General features: G+C 31.9%; 1 pseudogene; it reads left to right on the forward strand.

Annotated features, from left to right (window-relative positions):
• Positions 1 to 10,874: 10,874 nt before the first annotated feature.
• On the forward strand, positions 10,875 to 12,631 carry LOC121219414 (dof zinc finger protein DOF2.2-like; annotated as a pseudogene).
• Positions 12,632 to 19,515: the final 6,884 nt, after the last annotated feature.

Raw genomic sequence — 19,515 nt, forward strand, 5'->3', positions numbered from 1 at the left:
ACCTTTAAAATATATGAATTTGATTAAGAGTTTGTACTCATCCTCAATTTCATTGCAGTTTTAGCATTATTTACACCATAAGAAGGATATAATTTTTATAGTGCTTAATAAATCAACTAATGATTTTGTTATTACCTATATAAACCTAATTCAAGGGATCTCCAATCACATAGGTTGAATTTTCATCATTGTTGATATCACCATTTGCCAGTAGTCTCATTCCATTTGATGTTTCATTTACTAGTTTCTTCCCTAGGGGTTTAGTCAAAGGATTGACCAAGTTTACTTCTTACTATATAATCTATGGATTATAACTCCATCTTTTTACATTTATTTTGTCATGTAATGTGTTAGAAAAATATGTCTATTTTTACCATTGAAAGTTTTATTCTTGACAATGGTTATTGTCGATTGGCAATCACAATGTATTAACACAAAAGTTGTTGGCTTTATACCTAATGAAATACTTGCTAAGAAGTTTTTCAACGAATCATCCTCATTAATAGTCAATTTCAAAGCAATAAACTCTGGCTTCGTGGTAGATTTTTCTATTATAGTTTGTCGGGCCGAAATCCACAATATGGCACCACCATCAATGGAGAATATATAATCACTAGTTGATTTTATCACATCTAAATTTGAAATCTAGCTAGTGTTATTGTATCCTTATAATACAATAATAAATCCACTAAATAAGATGCCATGGCACTCTCTAAATATTTCATAGATCTAATTATAGCATCCCAATGTTTATGATTTGGGTTATGCGATTTACTTGACATACAACATATGTTATATTTGGTTGAGTAAAATTCATTAGATGCATCAGACTTCTAATAATCTACGCATACTTGGATTTAGCAATATGTTCACCTTTATTTTTTCTCAATTGAGTGTTAGCATAATAAGGAGTACTCACTAGTTTGACATCAAAGTGTCCAAATTTTTTTAGAAGTTTCTCAACATAATGTTCTTGTGATAACATTATGCTATCACATTTCCTTGTTATTTTAACACCCAATTTTACATTTTCTTCCCTATCTTTCATGTCAAATTTGGAAGCAAGAAATCTCTTTATCTTAAGTACTAAATCATAATTAATACTAAAAATTAACATATAATCAACATATAACCAGATAATCACACAATTGCCATTAACAAGTTCTATATATACATATTTATCTACTTCAACAGAAGAAAAATCATCATTTACTAGTATTTGATCAAATTTCTCATGCCATTATTTAGGTGCTTGTTTTCAGCTATATAAGTATTTGAGAATACTTAAAACGACACAACCTTTAGGTTGTCTCATATAAATTTATTTTTATTGATTCTCTATTAATAAAAGCTATTTTAGCATCCATTTGATGTACAAAACATTTGTGTATAGACGCCAAAACAATTAAAATACAAATTGAACAGATCCTTGTTACTGGAGCATAGATTTTAAGATATTTAATATTTTTGTTTTTGTGAAAAACCTTGTGCAACCATTCTAGCTTTGTATTTCCCAATAGAACCATTAGATTTAAATTTATTTTTAAAAATCTACTTATGACCAATAGGTTTTGCTCCAGTAGGTAAATAAACTAATTCCCATTATTTATTTTGTAAAATAGAATCAAGTTTTATTTTAATAAAAATTACTTTAGAATAAGTTAATGAATCATGTCCACTAAATAGGTATAAAAATCATTTCCAAAAGATTTTTCCACCTCTAGGTCTCAAATCCTCATATTCACGGTTATTTTTATAATAAGTGTATGAAAAATATTATCTATTTTTAATGAAAAATTGTTCATAAAATTTTGTATTTTTTTCAATAATAATATTACAGTTAAAAACATAACTATTCACAATAAAAAATCCATATAAAACACTATATTTAACATGCAACCAAAGCTTGTATTTCTTTTCTTAAGATTAAAGAGCATAATTTTTAGACACTTTATATATTCAAACATTTTAAGTTAGAAATGATAATCTTCAAAACGTAAGGTGTCTTATCATTTTCATAAGGAATCTAACATACAAATGATATGCCAATAATTTTAAAGTATATTTGAATTAACGATCATATATTTTAAAAAGTATTTTGATGCCCTAATTTTGTTTCAGTTACACAATGACATGCATATTCACAAATTCCATTATTAACATGCCACGTAAATCATGAAACTTCAATAAGGTAAGTGACTGGCTAGCATTATCATTATTAATTTCTAAATCAAACAACAAATAATATATGGTTACAAAGGCCTTTTCTCACAAAAGTATATCTTCATTATAATAACCTTGTCACATTCGAAGGAAACTCTTCATCTTTTCCTAATAATCTAGTTCAAACCAAATTGGTTTGAACATATGGAATATAAAGCACCCCACTTAGGCTAAGGTCGTTCTAGATGTAGTTTTGAATAGAACCTTGTCTTTTCCAAGCACATGTGTCATTTCAAGAATTTCTAAGACAACATCTTCTACTTCTTCCACTTGAGAGTGGGGCCTAAAGATATTTTAATTGCCACTAAATTGCCTAGAAGAATCACTGTCTATTGCCTACTCTTTCATATTAGTCTCAATATTAACTTGAGAAATGACCACAAAAATTATATCATCTATTTCAACGAAATTGATATTTGACTTAATAGGATCATCATTTCTCCATTATTAAGTTTTGTACAAAGTTATAAAGTGGCCTATTTTGTCATCACAATTGGATATTGGAATAATGAGCACAGTCTATGAATAAAGCACTAGGTAGGTTACAAAGAAATAGAGGTGGTGTACATTACACTCTTAAGTACTAAGTCTTTCCTAGCCAGAACTATTCCTAGACATGCACTTTCACAGTATCATACTAGCTATGGATTTGCCAAACACAAAACAATTGTCCCTTCTTTTCTCAAAATTTTATTTTGGACTTGCGACCAATGAAAAAAAATTCATTATAAATCATACAATTCAAAGTAAGTTTGAAAATAAAGAAATTAAATTTTTATACTCATTCAAATATGACAACATGGAAGAACAAGAAATTATTGTCAAACTTAAAATTTTAATACAACTTTAACAATAAAATAGAACTCAAGTTAAACCCAATGTTCAATTTAATAACTTATTATTAAAACCTTGGTCTCTCAACTTGGGTTTGGCTCAGCCCATATTAAAGGTAAAAATAACAGTAACCAAGTCCAAGGTAAATTTACATTAATACTGTATTAAGAATTCCACTTTATTAAACTCTAATTTTCCAATAATAATAAATGAATTCATGAAACATAAAATCATGGGTTCATGCTTCATTTAAACAATTTATCATAGAAATAACGTGTGATAGGGGAGTGGACCAAGATCGCATTCAAGTTGTTTGACTTGAAAAAATATTTGGGTTTGACCTTGAAGAAAAAATAAACAAATTTAGAAACAAAGAAAATGAAAAAGACTAAAATAAGAAATTAAAGAATAAAAGAAAATTAAGGATTCAAAACATAGATAAATAAATAAAACAAAAATTAAAAGGTGGAAGATGAATAGAATAAACCGATGGATATGGGTAGAAGATAGTTGTCCAATTGAACCTTTTGAAATATAAACCCTAAAAAATTCAATAAATGGCTCCAATCAACCTCCAAGAAATAATCCTTGACAAATTGAAGGATGAAGAATGGATTCTCACTACTCCTTAAAGAAAATCAAAAAGAAAAATTGCTTCTAAAAATTATAAGAAATCAATTTTGCATGAATGAATTAACTCCTAGAGTTGAAAATTTATTAATGAATGAATCAATCAATGCCTTTAATGAACAATGAAAAGGCTTTGTAACACCCCAATTCGACTGTCTGACCGGCAAACAACGATGTTACCAGAAAACATAAATTATTTTGTAATGACAAAAACATTGGTTTTGGTAGTTAAGTGAATCAATACGATTTTAATAAAACAATCTTAAAATGACGTTTGGTGAAAAAGTATTTAAAAAAAACCAAAAAAAAATAAAGGTACACGTTCCAAAATGTCACTCAATGAATTAAAAGAATTAATACATAAATCAAGGGAAAAATAAGAGTAAGCCTTAAGTCATATAACATAAAAGTTAATAAATTTGTGAAGTGTCATCATTCGTTATATACAAATGGTTAAATAAAAGATATTCAAATTCACTTTTACATAATTTAATTACTAGAGACTTAGACCATAGGCCACCCCTATTTGATATACATGTTATGATAGAATGATGAATGGCTCACATAAGAGTCCACTGTCTGGCTGAGTCCCTTCAAAAGTCCACTTTCTCAACAGATCTTGAAATGGTAGGGGAAACTAAGTAAGTTCATAACAAACTTAATGAGTTCTAAGGATAAAATAAACTTTCGAACAAGGTTTTCAAGAAGTGAAATTAAGCTAGGCTTTTACAACACTTAGTAATACCAATAATTTACACACGGATACACCAATATAGTTGTGTACAATCCATTGGTGGATTCATAACACCAAACAATTAGGGTTTGTTGGCAGATACTATCCGTAGATAAATGTAGTCACCAGTAACTTCAATTTTCATGCGAATATTAGTTATGTCTAATCACAAACATAGACAATTTCACACCACAACTCAAGTTAGTTCACATGCGGATACTTTTCGCTGTTAAGCACAAATCACACAGATACCCCTTCACCTAAGCATTATTTGTGTGCATTAACTTTACATAACACTTGTATACTTTGCATGGACTATTCATGGACCCCTTCCTTGCATTAGCTTTCAATCCACATATCGCTTCGTATAACCACAGTTACATATCCATGGTATTGCTCCATTGAGCAGGTATTTCATATATCCAATCAAACCTTCGCAAATCCCGTTAATTCAAATACTTATGTATTCCCCCGCAAGGCTGGGTCATTCACCAATCGCGGTTTACAATTGCATACCCTATTGGAGGTAAATTTCATATCATATCCTAATCTTCATAAATTTCTCCCATCACATTTCAACAATTTCTATAATTTTCCCCTTTCACCATTTTGGATACAGAGCTTGTGCGCCAAGGAAGAGTATCAATTTACAATCACTCATGCATACACTGTTATTATCATTTTAGTTTGTTAACACAAACATGCACTGCTAATTTTAAATAAACTTACTTACCTAAAAGGCAACATTATCATGAAATTAGCTGGGATTTAATAAGAACACAAGTGAAAGGAACTCCCTAAAGATTACCAAGAAAAGCTTTTTCTAATCTACGGGTTCTTTCCCTTTTGCACTTGGGCCTTCTCCTAATTCTTTAGCTAAATAAAATTAAACACTCTATTAAGTACAGAAACAACTGAACTTTAATGTAAAAACAAGGATAAAATACACCCAAACGTTAACCAGAAGGAAGTTTCCTTCCCTTCCACCTCTAGTAGAAACCTATATAAATGGTTCTTACAACCCTACCATTCCTTGATATTAAACTAAGGAAGGACTCAAGAATTTACTAGCAGTTGGCTTGAAAAAGTTGATTACTAATCAAGATGAAAGTTGGTACCTTCTTCACGTAGTGAAGAACATACTAGGTGTGAAGAAGGTACCAGTTTTCTTCTAAAAGAACAAGGATGAATAGAGAAATGGATAATAAAGTCCTTCTTTGTTAAGATTTTATCCTGTTTATATAGGAAATTACTCGTAATTCCACTATAATAGTTTACCTAAACATTTTACATGTACACATGGCTCCACTAATTAGATACAATTAATGAGGTTCTACAAGTTTCATGCAAAACAACACATTTCCTACATAGGACTTGACATGCTTCTTTCATGTGTCCTACTGATTGCGGATTCTAAAACAACAAACCTATTCGCCATAATTGAACACGCCAATGGCGGGTTCACAATGAAAAAGCTCGCCAAATGCAGAATAGGGATCCATAAGATAGCGGAACCTAACGGAACATTCCGCAAGAGAAACTTTGACAAATGAAACAAGTCAATTCTCGTGAATTTGACTAGCTCGTATACGAGTCATTGCTAATCTTACTTGGTCAACCAACCAAAATGTGGGCAAGAAAAACTTAGGGTGTGATAGGCATTTATATAAGCTAGCTAATTACATCAAAATAAAACTCTCAATATAATAAAACTCTAATTAATCTATACAAGTAGTTTTAGTAGAACTAATATTTCTTTTAACTAAGAAAAATAAAACTCCTAAACAACTTTGAATACTTAAAAATATCTTAAAATTTAGAATAAATAAATAATAAAATAGTAAAACCTAATAGATACAATATTGAGCATATATAAAATAAAAATTAGGCCTCAAACTTGAACTCAATATGATTTAAACTCAAATTAAAGTCTGAAACTCGTAATTTTCCTTAATAATCCCATCCAAAAATTTTGCTCACACAGTCTTTAGTAAAATTTCATAACTTGAGATTTCAGACCCAAAATTGAGTGATTCAAAGTGCATTTCGAGGATAAGAGATAACTCTTCAAACGCTACGCAAATATCTCAACCCCAAAAATTTGTCGCAAGTCAATTGATCTTCCAAACTTGAAAATTGGTTGTTTAGTTGAACTGAATTTAATAAATTTCGCCCCATCTGTGCATGTACAATATGCTTCACATGTTATCATTTTTTTTTTAAAATTAAATCAATTCTAGCCTTTTGAAAATAGTTAGATCTCACTCTTTATATATATATATTATTGATGCATAAGATTCTTGAACAACAAGAATATCAGTAGCATTGCGATACAAGTAGCAAGACAACAATAGCAACAAGCACATGGTACGCTCATTAGAGACATGTCATAGGTAGCATCAGAACAATAATGGCAACAATGACCATGGGTATTACTAGTGCGGACAACATCCAGGTACGGAAATATCTTTAAGATTGTTGGCAAATATTGCACCAACTTAATGAACCAAGAGTATGAGTTAAATAGTTTGAGGCATGTTGGAAATTTTCTTTAAGGATATTTTATCGTATAACATATCCCTTAAGATTCAAAAGCTCTTTTGTTTTAAAATGAGAACTAGAATTAACAATAAATCATAATAGAAAATACTCAACAAACTCAAAAGAAGGAGAGGATGAGCGGGAGGAGAATGAAAGAGTCATTTTAAGGGTTATTTAGTGTGAAAGTGAACCATGGGACATATAGGACTTTTACTAGATAAAATAGGGAAGGTAAGAGGAATTTACTTAGCCAAAAGTAGTTTAAAAAAGCTTCAACAAATCTAAACTTGGCTAAATATAGCTTCAATCGATTAAACTATTTTTAGTTAGGCTAAATATAGATATTACTAGTTAAATGATTTAATTTTCTTGGACTCTCAAAAAATTCAATAAAAACAAGTCCAAAAATAAAAAAAACTCAAATGTCACGATATATCCCATAGAAGGAAATCCATCGATTTAAACTACACTGGTCATTTGGGCCCAATTCTCATGTGTGTGAGTCCACCATCCAACTTGGTTCTTACTAGCCTAATAAAATATACTGACTTATATACATGGGTGACTTTTCATCTCCTTAGTCTATATACTCCAAGCCTAAACTACTAAGTTCCCTTCTTGCAACAACAAGGAGTTCATTCAGCTTCTCGCTTCTAGAGCCCATCTTCTTTAGTATAAACTGAGCTACTGTCAACCCTTAACAGCCTCACTGAGTTTGGCTTCTTTTTCACTCAACATGGATTCCTTTTCCTTAAGGTTTTCCATAAGCCTTTAGTTCTATTGTTTCACCATTGAATTTTCATCAGTTAGTCACACATTGATCTTGCAAATACGATCCCACTTTTCAAGCATGGTATTGTAAGTATTTGTGAAATATATTGTAGATTTAATATCAATATCATTGTTTTCAAAATCAGTTGCATCATTAGTTGCCGCTTAGGAAGTGAACGCAACATAATTTCTCAAGTGCTCATCATCCTTATCCTTTTTGCTAGCTAAGTCATCATCACTTTATGTTATACATAGAGATTTCTTATTCTTCTTTAGTCTATTGTCACATTCAACTTGTATATGACCATAACTCTCACATTCTTGACATTGTATGCCTTTCTTATTCTTTTAAGGTTCTTTTCATTGGCTATAACTTTCTCTTTTACTTTTTTGAAACATTGCCTCCTTCAAATCCTTTGTTTTTTTATTGAAGTTTTTAGTAAGAAGGGCTAACTACTCTTGTAATCCTCAAGGGTAGTTTTATCCTCAGTTGCAGCTAAAAAAGTAACTTGTATAGAATTCTTTTTTGGTATTGTGTTTCCCCATCTTAGTTTCTTCTAAATTAATCCTAAACATTTGCAGAGACCTAATCAACTCATCAATCCTCATTGTGTTGATGTCTTTAGCCTCATTTATAGTAGTCACATTCACGGAAAAACGCTCTAGTAAAAACTTCAGTACTTTGTGGACCAATTTGTCATTGTACTACTCTTCACCAAGAACAAATGCTTGGTTAGATATGTCACATGACTTAGCATAGAAATTAGAAAATATTTAGCTTCTAGCCTTATTAAATTTTCAAACATAGATGTTAACATTTGAATTGCTTCACTGTAGAAATTCTTTCATAAGCAATCTCAAAGATGATCCATGCTTTTTGAGTAGTAGTGCACTTAGAGATTCTTCTAAATTCCTAAGGATCCACATTTTTAAAGATGGAATTTGGAGCCTTTGAGTTAAAATTGGCTGCCTTATCCTCCTCAGTAGTCCAGGTGGTCAATGGGTTAGGCATCCTCACACCATTTACATCAATAGTTGGTGGATCTCAAACAGTAAGCATTACCCTCCATACCTTCTCATCCATGAACTTAATAAACACCATCATGCAGGCTTTCCAATAGGCGTAGTTGGAGCCATTGAGCATAGGCAATCGGGATATCAAGCTTTCTTTCATGTCTTAGTGATTCAATAATAATATCTTCTTCACCAATTTCGTTTAGTGTTTGGCTCTAATTCTAATTGTTAGTGTTTAGTTGTTGGTTTGGTTGTATTGTAAGTTATAATTAAGGAACCAAGTGATACTGAAAAAATAAATTAGAGAATATATTAATTGGTTATTTCAAAACTTCTCCATATGTCTATGGGGCCCTTGTCTAGAGATTAATCTACTATAATTCAACAATACAATAGATTATTTCACCCCATACAATTTTGTAGATCCAACTCTCCCACTAAATCTTTCCCATATGAATGCTTAGATCAAATTGATAAAACAATTTGTTTACAACACAAAATTACATAAATATTCCTCATAAGTATAGCTCTTTAATTTGCATGCATAGTAAATGAGTCTTCAATATATAGACATTTTTAGACTTGTGAAACTAGGTTAGTATGATTGCATTAAACCATTCGATTTTCGTCCCAATTATGCTCCTTGTTAATTTATGAAATAATAAAAAAAAAATACCGATCAAACTTCTTCTAGTCCCAAATCTCTCTAAATAAGGCAAACAAATCATATTAGAATTCTTCAAATTATCGTTGTTTGATTGAATTTACTCACCAATAATGATCACAAAAATTACTACTCAATATCCTTTAAAAGTTTCACTAACAAATTAGGCAAGTTGCAACTAACCCTATTACAAAATGAGTTACAACTAATGGTACTATTTTTAGCAGTAAAAAAAAGTATACTTTAAGAAAGAAGTAAAATATGATACTTGTATATATCTTTATCAAAACAAAATTTTAATTCGCACAAGCAATACTCACCATATAATATTCATCTTATTTGGATTTAAGCGTGAGTCCTAAACATAAGTAGGTGTTTAATATTAACAAGTTAATATTTTTTTCAACATTTCATATAATTAAAGAGTTTCTAAAATATTTTATATTTATATTTATATCTAAGTATGCCTCAAATATAAACATTAAACATTGATACTAAATAAAAAAAATCCAAGCAACATAGATATATGTACATATTATTAATTTATTAATTTCTAGTGTTATATGTGCTTTTACACATTTAATATTTAATCAATTTTTTAATATTATATTTTTAATTTTAGTAATTAACAATTTAATGTAAAAAATATTTTTATTTTAATTATTTAATATAATTAAAATGTGTTAGCTAATCAATTGAAATATTATAATTTTCAAATTTGATTTATGAACCCCAAGTGAGTGTTCATCTTCTCTAGAAATAGCTCGAGTTCAAATCTCATTGTACAAAAATAAGTTTCAAATATTATAATAGAAAATTTTCAAATCATAATTAATGCATTTTTAACATAATAAACTTACAGTATAGTTAACATTATTTAAAACAAAAGCTTAATTAATTCTAATATTAATTAAGTGATAATTAATATGTTTATAATTCTATTCTAGTAATAACTTTATTTTAGCTCATTAAAATTGTCATAACTTGTTTTAAAATAAAATTAGCACAATTTTTATTTTTTCCATCACAATTATCACAATAATGTTCATATATATATTATGCTTAGAATCCATTCAAGTAATAACTCTAGTTTAACATTTATATAATTTTTTATTTAAATTATAATTACTTTGAAATGTATGATCATCACATCAATTTTTTATTTTTAAATATGAATTAATAATGTAATTAAATTCAAAAGTCATAATATAAACGTAAAGCTAAGAGGCTCCCTTTGGTTAAGAACTCGGTTAATCCTGAAGTGGCGAAAGGGTGATAATTTGTTGCTATGGAGACGGGAGAGCCATATACGCTCAGTTGAACTCCTTTCTTTTTAAGCAGTCCACGTCATGAAGAACGAAAGCTTATAGGTGAAGAAAAAAATATGCCCACTTAAACCCTAAAAATGTATATAAAAGAACCAAAAGCTAAAGAGATGAGGGAATATATAAAAGAATAATAAGAGCGAATAATAAAAAAATCATCATAAACAAAAGCCATCACCTCCCCCATCCCCCTATCTTTTCTTCTTCATCATCCTCTCTCTTTATTTCTCTTTTTCATTTGCTTTCTTGGGCTCTGGTATTCCCTTTGGGTGGATTCTCCACCTTATTTTTCCTAAAGAACCCATCCACTTTTATTAAAGAAAAAAAAAGAAAAGTTAGCAAAGAATTATTAACCATGGTTTTCTCATCTCATGTTCCAATCTATTTAGATCCTCCCAACTTGCAACAGGTAAGGTTTTTATTTTTCTTCATCTTTAATTGCTTTCCACAACTTCTGCGCCAAATTGATCTAAGGAAAAAATAAAGATAAATATTCTTAATTCCCTTTGTGATCTTTTCCTGAATATACTAAATATTTTGTTCTTTAAAAATTATAAAGATTTAAGTTGGATTTATATATATATATTTCTTTGCTGCTGCAGCATCAACAAGGAAATGGCAGTGAAAACCCTGATCAGTTTTCACCTCTTCCTCCTCCACCTCCTCATGTTGGAGCTGGTGGTCCAGCCTCCATTAGGCCTAGTTCTATGGCTGATCGAGCCAGGCTAGCCAAGATTCCACAGCCAGAAGCTGCTCTGAAATGTCCACGTTGTGAATCCAGCAACACCAAATTTTGTTACTTCAATAACTATAGCCTCTCACAGCCACGCCACTTTTGCAAGACATGTCGACGGTATTGGACTAGAGGAGGTGCTCTTAGGAATGTTCCAGTAGGTGGAGGATGCCGAAAAAACAAGAAAACAAAAGCAGTAGCTCAGAACCCCCAGCGGAGAAGCAAACTGGAAATTCAAACTCAAAAAATAGTGTTGTTATTCCTACTGAAATCACTGGTCATTTGCCCTTCATGGCTTCTTTGCAAAATTTTTCTCAGTATGGTGTGGGAAATATCGGGTTAAACTTTGGTGGAATTCAAGGGGAAACAAGTGGAGCTAGTAGGCAAGCTGATATGGGGTTTCAGATAGGAACTAACTCGGGCATGAGCAGTGCTGGTATTTTATCATCGTCATCAGGAGGAGGAGGAGGAACTCACCAGCATCAACAGTTCCCTTTCTTTGATCCAAGTAATGGTTTATATGCATTTCAAAGTGAGGGTATGGAAGGATCATCATCCATGGTGGGAGAAAGCCAGCTTCTTCGTTCCATGAGTCCATGCTCTAGGGCTTCTCATCTAGCTCCAGTGAAAATGGAAACCAACCATCAAGGGCTAAATCTATCAAGACCACAGTTAGGTGTTTCGGAGAATAATCAGTACTGGGGAGGAAATAGTTGGACGAATATATCAGGTCTCAACTCTTCTGGTAGTACTAATCATCTCTTGTAGCTAGTTTCAATCCTCCTTGACTTACAGCAGCTTAAGCTGATCTTCAAGTTCCAGCTGCATGCTTCCAGTTATATCACAAGATTCACAACAGCTTTAGTGACAGATAGTAAGTTGACATAAAGATGCAATGTTCCTTTGATCACCTTTTACAAGCTCACAAGTTCCAACATCAAAATATTCAAATTACTAAATAATGGAAGGTGAAATTGCAAGGTTCAGTCAGGAACATGTCTCATCATCATCATCATCTAAGGAAGGAAAACCTTAAGATTGGTAGAATTAATGTTGTGTCATATAATATATATATTGCGTTTTCTTGATCTATGTGTTCCTTTTTCTGGTTGCATGGGCTTGTAATTTCTTTTGTGTATGAAGTCATGGGATCTGTTAATTGACATGACGAGTTAATTTTCTTTCGTAATTTCTTTTATCCACCATCATTTCCAAAGTTACAAACACAATAATCTCTTACATGGTGTGCCTAAAGCATGTTTATGAAGTTAAAAACCGATGTTTTTATGTAGTATCTTATATTTGTTGGTCTCCCTTGCTTTTCCATTCTTTTATATATACATATACGTGCGAAAGCTTGAACCAATGCTACTAGTCTCTCAATGTTAACTAATTAAAGTAGGTGAATTTCCTTAAAATTTTAGTTTCTTTTCTTCATTAGCAGGACATGCATGCATAATATATCCAAGTTTGTGCACTAGAGAAAGCGAGCATTTCTTTGTCTTTTTACAGTAAATTTAATGATTTTCTAATTATATGCATCATTGTGGGATATTATTATAAATTTTGCTAATATACGTCCTTTTAATATAATATATCTTTACTACATACATGTTAAATAAAAGATAAAATTAAAGTAATAATAGGAAGGTTGTTGTATGTTGGAATCAAAGGTTGAAGTTTAATGGGCTGAAACTCGTCAAAATATTGAATTGTTATCGGTTTAGGATGCAAATAGTACATAAAGATGGGTATGGTCATATTCACCTTATTCTTAACTTCCGGGTATTTTTGTTTTCTTTTACCTAAATAATATTAAAAAATAATAATTAATTACATAAATAGGTATTTATTCCAGACGGTGAGGCCTCACATATTTAGGAACCTAATTTGTAAATTTTCTGTTTTGATTGGCAGCTGAAAAAAAGACTTTAAAGGTGCCGCCTGACAGTATGGGGCACAAACTTTAAATAGAGTGAATTGCTTCATAAGCCTCCTTATTTATTATTATTTTTATTCCCCTTTAACACCAAAAATAAAGAGGCCTTTTACTAATCAACCCAAAAAGTTTTTTCTACCAAAAAGTATTTTTATAAAAAAGCTGGTTCCAACTTTCAAAAATAATTATAACTTTATTATCAATTTGATTTACAAACACGGTATAAAATTATAATTATAAAAGCTTTAGAAAAATCTTATTATGTATAAATTATAATTATTAGTTAAATTATAGTTTCCAAATATAATGTGAGCAAAAGAAACTACTATATATGAATACTGTTAACTGCTATGTTAGACATGATTTGAACAAAAATTGACATTTAAAATAATAGTTGACTCTGGCAACCGATAATGTGAGTTCAATTATGGCTTTATTTGAATTCTCAAGTCAACAAGTCATTTAGCTTATCGGCTTCTTGGACTTGGCTAAGCTTATTGCAACTCCAACCTTAGAAGTTGATAATTTTAGAGATACTTTCTTTTTCTTTTTAATAGTGGGTTAAATATTTAAGGGTTAAAGTTGCTATTACGTCAATTTTAAAAACTAATATTTTATTTATTTATTTTTTGTTAGCCATTTAACGGCTAGTGGTTAAAAATGAAAAAAAATTGAATAATTGGGTGACTATTTTGTAACTTTTCATAGTTGAGTGACAAAAAAAACTTACTGATAGTTCAATGACTACCAGTGTAGTTTTGCTCTAGTAAATATCAAATAATAGTAAAATTCAAATATATCAAATAATAATGAAAATATATTTTTTTGTGATGAAAGCAAAACCTATCAAATAATACTCAAAAATGATTTTTTTTTGTAATTTCTTTAAAAGCTACTTGAATGAAAATGTGTAAGTGTTTGATGCTAATCATCTATTTGTAATGATAAATTTCAATTTTTATAGTTATTTAATTATAATACTAATTGTCGAAACCGTTTTTTTGAAAACAAAAATTTTAGTTGTCGACTTAAAAAAACAAAAACTGGAGTCGCCACCGATCCTTTATTAAGGTGTGATCGGCTCACCTTAAAATGATTTTGGTCTACGAATTTTGAGAAAACGAGTTCGGGAGTCAGTTACGCACAAGGAAGGGTTAGCACCATCGTAACGCCCAAAATCGGCACCAAATTGATTATTTGATGTCTTAGTGTCGAAAGTTAAAAAGATTTTAAAATAAGCTTGAATGATGAAATTTGCAAAAGGATAACAAATTGTTCAAGTCATGTAAAGAAATAGAGTCCCAATACGTTAGGGTACAATTCCTCATAATCCCCGAACTTTGAATATCACTTTTATTTTATGCGAAAAATCTTCATTTCGAGAAAGTAACATGCCACACCCAATAGGTTAGGGCACAACAAGTTAACTTCCCAAAAATGATTTTTATGCTCATGCATTTTGAATAAAGAATATTCTCGGTCATTTAAGATTGACAAAGAAAATCAAAACCCAATACGTTAGGGCTCAATTTCCCTCAAAAATCCCAAACTTCAAATAATACTTTTATTCAAAAAACCTTTGAATCAAGAAAATAACTTTGATAAATGGTTAAAACCAAAATATATTTTTAAAAGGGTATGTTAAAAAGTTAAAGTACAATATGATACAGATACTTTAATTTACAACATATACGAATAAATATTTGCAAATATATATAAAAATACAATATAACAGTAAAGCTGCAAACATATGTACGCATATATCTAACACATATACAAGTATACATGCAAATAGAAGGAATGAAATATATCCAATAAAACAAACAAAAAACATGTATTCAAAATAAAATAAAAGAAAAAAATGCATATGTATATATTTACAGAATACAATGTATAAGTGTATATATAATATAAAGTATATAAAAAATAAGAAAATAAAATAAGGATATAAGGAAAAACGCATGTATAAATATATGCATGTATATATTATATAAAACAAATGCGCATGTGTATGTATTTTACGAAAAACATTTTTTGAAAATGAAATTCACAAAATATATGTTTTGTAAAAAAATATGAAAGAAAAAAAAGAAAATTATATATATCAAATGCGCATGTATAGAAAACCAATATATGTATAGAAGGAATGAAATATATATATATTATAAACGTGTATAAATGTATAAGAATAATAGAAAAACTAAAAAAATTACTAATGAAGGATTAAATCAAAAATAAAAGAATCTTAAGGGCCGAAGTTAAAATAAAATTTTAAAAAAAGGGGTCACTTGAATGCGTGCGTAACAGTGGAGGACCAAAAGGGAAATTATCTCGTCCTTCCAAAACGCTGCGCAGCGATGGGCCCAAATTGAAATAAAAATAAAATCCGCGGTTCAATTTAAAAAACAAAACATGTTTAATTGAAACGCGTCGCAAATGGCAGGGGCTAAATGCACAATTGCACCATCAAAAGCAAGAACGCGCGGATCCTTCCCTTCGGGTCGGGTCACCGCGCGGGTCTGCTTTAATGAAAACGGCACCGTTTTAATCTGCAATTTAAAGCCGTTTTTTCCTAAAACTATTTGAAACCAAATAAAAGAAAAATAATAATAAATAAAAAAACTGAAGGCCCTCTGCTAGGGTTTTTTCGGCCCCTCTTTGCACCGCCGTCGCAACCGGTCTCCGCGGCGCTTTCGCAGATCGGAGATGCGACACGATGGGCTCCGAAGGTAAGTTTCTTTCCTCTGTTTTTTGTAAAAAAAATAGACTAAGAAAATAAAACGCAAATCACCTTTAAAAAACACTTTGTATTCAAGATTATCTCTGTATTTTTCTATCTCTTTGCCTTTTTCAGTCTTTTTTCTCCGTATCCCCACCCTCTTTTTTTTACAAAATCAAACGGCTTTATATAGCTCGAAAAAAGAAAAACTAAATCGAATAAATCTACTATTTTACTGTTTTTTCTCTATTGGACTCCTTGAGTTCGTTTTGCAGGTATTCGTGGAGAGAAACGTGTGTGTGGAGAGGAGATTGGCCCCGAGACGTGCACCGATTGGAGTCTTGCTGGCGGCGCTGGAAGTAGTGGCTGGTGCGGCGCTACCTGCTGCTAGGGTTTCCCAACCCTTCCCTTTTCATTAGTTTCGGGCCTGGGTTATTTATTGGGCCTATTGTTGTATTTGTTTTATTATTTGTAGGGCCTGGGCCATTTGGGCCTATTACAGCTGCCCCTCTTTGCTCGTTGTCGTGAAACGGGAACAGAGCAAAGACTACAAGGCCCAATTGCGCCCGGTCCTATTGAGCCTCAACTTCTTTAATACTTCTCGTCTTCAGGTAGCCTTGTTCCTTTCTACTGCATCTTCAGAGGTATAGGAACTGGTGCTTCAATCCACCCCGCCGCAATGTCAGGGAGATAGGATTTGTATGCTGTAGCTTCTTAAAAGGACCAAATTTGCTATCTTTAATCTGCTTCACTGCAACTTCAGGGAGATAAGACTTGTAGCTTCAGTTTGTTCTGCTACAACTTAAAGATAAATCTGATGCGATCTGCTCTACTGCACCTTTAATGAGATGAGATCTATGATTTTAATCCACTCCATTACAACTTCAAGGAGATAGGAATACTGGCTTCAATGTACTCCACTGTAACCTCAGGGAGGTAAAATTTGTCATCTTCAATCTGCTCCACTACTGCCTAGGGAGATAGAATTACTGGCTTCAATGTACTCCACTGTAGCCCTAGGGAGGTAAAATCTGCCATCTTCGATCTACTCCACTACTGCCTAGGGAGATAAGATCTGTAATCTTCAATCTATTCCACTGCTGCCCAGGGAGATAGACCAGATATAATTTGTTCTCTGCGACTTCAGAGTAATGGGATCTGCTGTGCTTGATCTACTTCACGCCAATACATGAAGACAAGGTCTGTTCTTTTCGATCTACTCCACCACCAGTATGGGGAGACAAGATCTGGTATATTTGATCTACTTCATGCCAGTACATGAAGACAAGATCTGCTTTCTTAGATCTGCTTCGCCGCCAGTATGGGAAGGTAAGATCTGTTATCTTTGATCTACTTCACGCCAGTACATGAAGACAAGATCTGTTTTCTTCGATCTACTTCGCCACCAGTATCGGAAGACAAGATCTGTTATCTTTGAACCACTTCATGCCAGTACATGAAAACAAGATTTGTTTTCTTCGATCTGCTTCACCACCAGTATGGGAAGTCAAGATCTGTTATCTTTGATCTACTTCACGCCAGTACATGGAAACAAGATTTGTTTTCTTCGATCTACTTCGCCACCAATATAGGAAGACAAGATCTGTTATCTTTGATCTACTTCACGCCAGTACATGAAGACAAGATCTGTTTTCTTCGATCTCCTTCACCACCAGTATGGGAAGGCAAGATCTGTTATCTTTGATCTACTTCATGCCAGTACATGAAGACAAGATCTGTTTTCTTCGATCTACTTCGCCACCAGTATGGGAAGACAAGATCTGTTATCTTTGATCTACTTCACGCCAGTACATGAAGATAAGATCTGTTTTCTTCGATCTACTTTGCCACCAGTATGGGAAGACAAGATATGGTATTTTTGATCTACTTCACGCCAGTACATGAAGACAAGATCTGCTTTCTTCGATCTGCTTCGCCGCCAGTATGGGAAGGCAAGATCTATTATCTTTCAACTTGCTCCACTACTGCTCAGGGAGATAAGACTTTATGATTCCACCGACCTGTTCTCTGTGGAACATGACCTGTATGATGAACCTAATTATGCCTAATGACTAGGATATCATGATTGGAATGAATCACATGCTCCTAACTAGGCGTGTATGAATGACATCTAAATGTTATGTCATGAAAATGATTCATTAATGTTAAATATTGAAGTCGTTATTACTCGTTAAGGCTTCCTTTGTGATAACAACGATTCAGAAAAACTAAAAAATTCTTAATTCGGCTTTTTACTCCTATATATCTTCGACCTTTTAACCTGGTGAAGTCTAAACAATAGTCCTACTTCAGGTTCTTGTATTATTTAGAAATTTCTAAAGTAATATGCAAAACTTCCTCTGTGAAAGTTTTATTAGTCCATTAATCATTATTCTAATGCAAGATGCTTGCAAAAAAAAATCATGGATAAAAATAGAGTTGGCTCTGAGCATAGCTCGAAATGAATAAATTGTCAAGGATAATAAAGATGGATAACAAAGAAATTGATTTAGGAATGCGTATCTTGGAAATGAATGAAGTGTTCCAAGAATAACAAAAAATAACATAAGGATTAGGTGCCCCAGATATCACAACTTGAACTTTGCTGTACAGACTTTCTGAAGACCATTCTGAGTTTAACATATGTTTAGGAGATCTACAGTACTTTGTCGATGCCCAAAAATGTCGCCTACCCTTTCCTGTTGATTCAGGTATAGCAAGACCACTGCATGCCCATGCTAATCAGTATTTGAGCTACTCCGATAATCTCATGCCACATTCTGATCAATATTTAAGCCGCTCTTTTCGGGTTTTCAACTCAAATCCCATTTGGTCTAAGGCGCCCTTTGCGAGTTTTCACCTTAGCCTCTCCTTTTCTCATTTTTCATTTTTATTTTTTCATTTTTTCATATCACTTCTTTTTCTTTTTCCCCCTTTTTTGGAACTCAAACTGCTCTTTGTGGGTTTTTACCTTGGTCCTCTCCTTCTTTAAGCGGAGTATTTCCTAACTGAATCTGAGTTTACAGGACTTTACAGGTTTATCATCCATCTCCCTCAAAATCAAAGCTCCTTTGGAAAAGACCTTCTCTATAACATAAGGTTCTTCCCCAATTTGGCATCCGTTATATTTTTTTGTAGAGTGAGGATATTCTTCAGCATTAGGTCGCCATCGTGGAATTCTCTGGGACAAACCTTTTGCTATGGGCTCGCATCATTCATTTCTTGGTACATCTGACCCTGATGAATAGTTTCTAGCCTTTTTCTTCAACTAGGTTCAACTAATCATATCGGGACTGGATCTCCATCCTACTTCGGTTCAGCCAAAACTCGAAGAGAAAGAATTTCAATTTTAATGAAAAAACGTGATAAACTGGAAAGAGTGACATTGC

This window comes from Gossypium hirsutum, chromosome D07, assembly GCF_007990345.1.
Source record: "Gossypium hirsutum isolate 1008001.06 chromosome D07, Gossypium_hirsutum_v2.1, whole genome shotgun sequence".
Taxonomy (NCBI): Eukaryota; Viridiplantae; Streptophyta; class Magnoliopsida; order Malvales; family Malvaceae; genus Gossypium; species Gossypium hirsutum.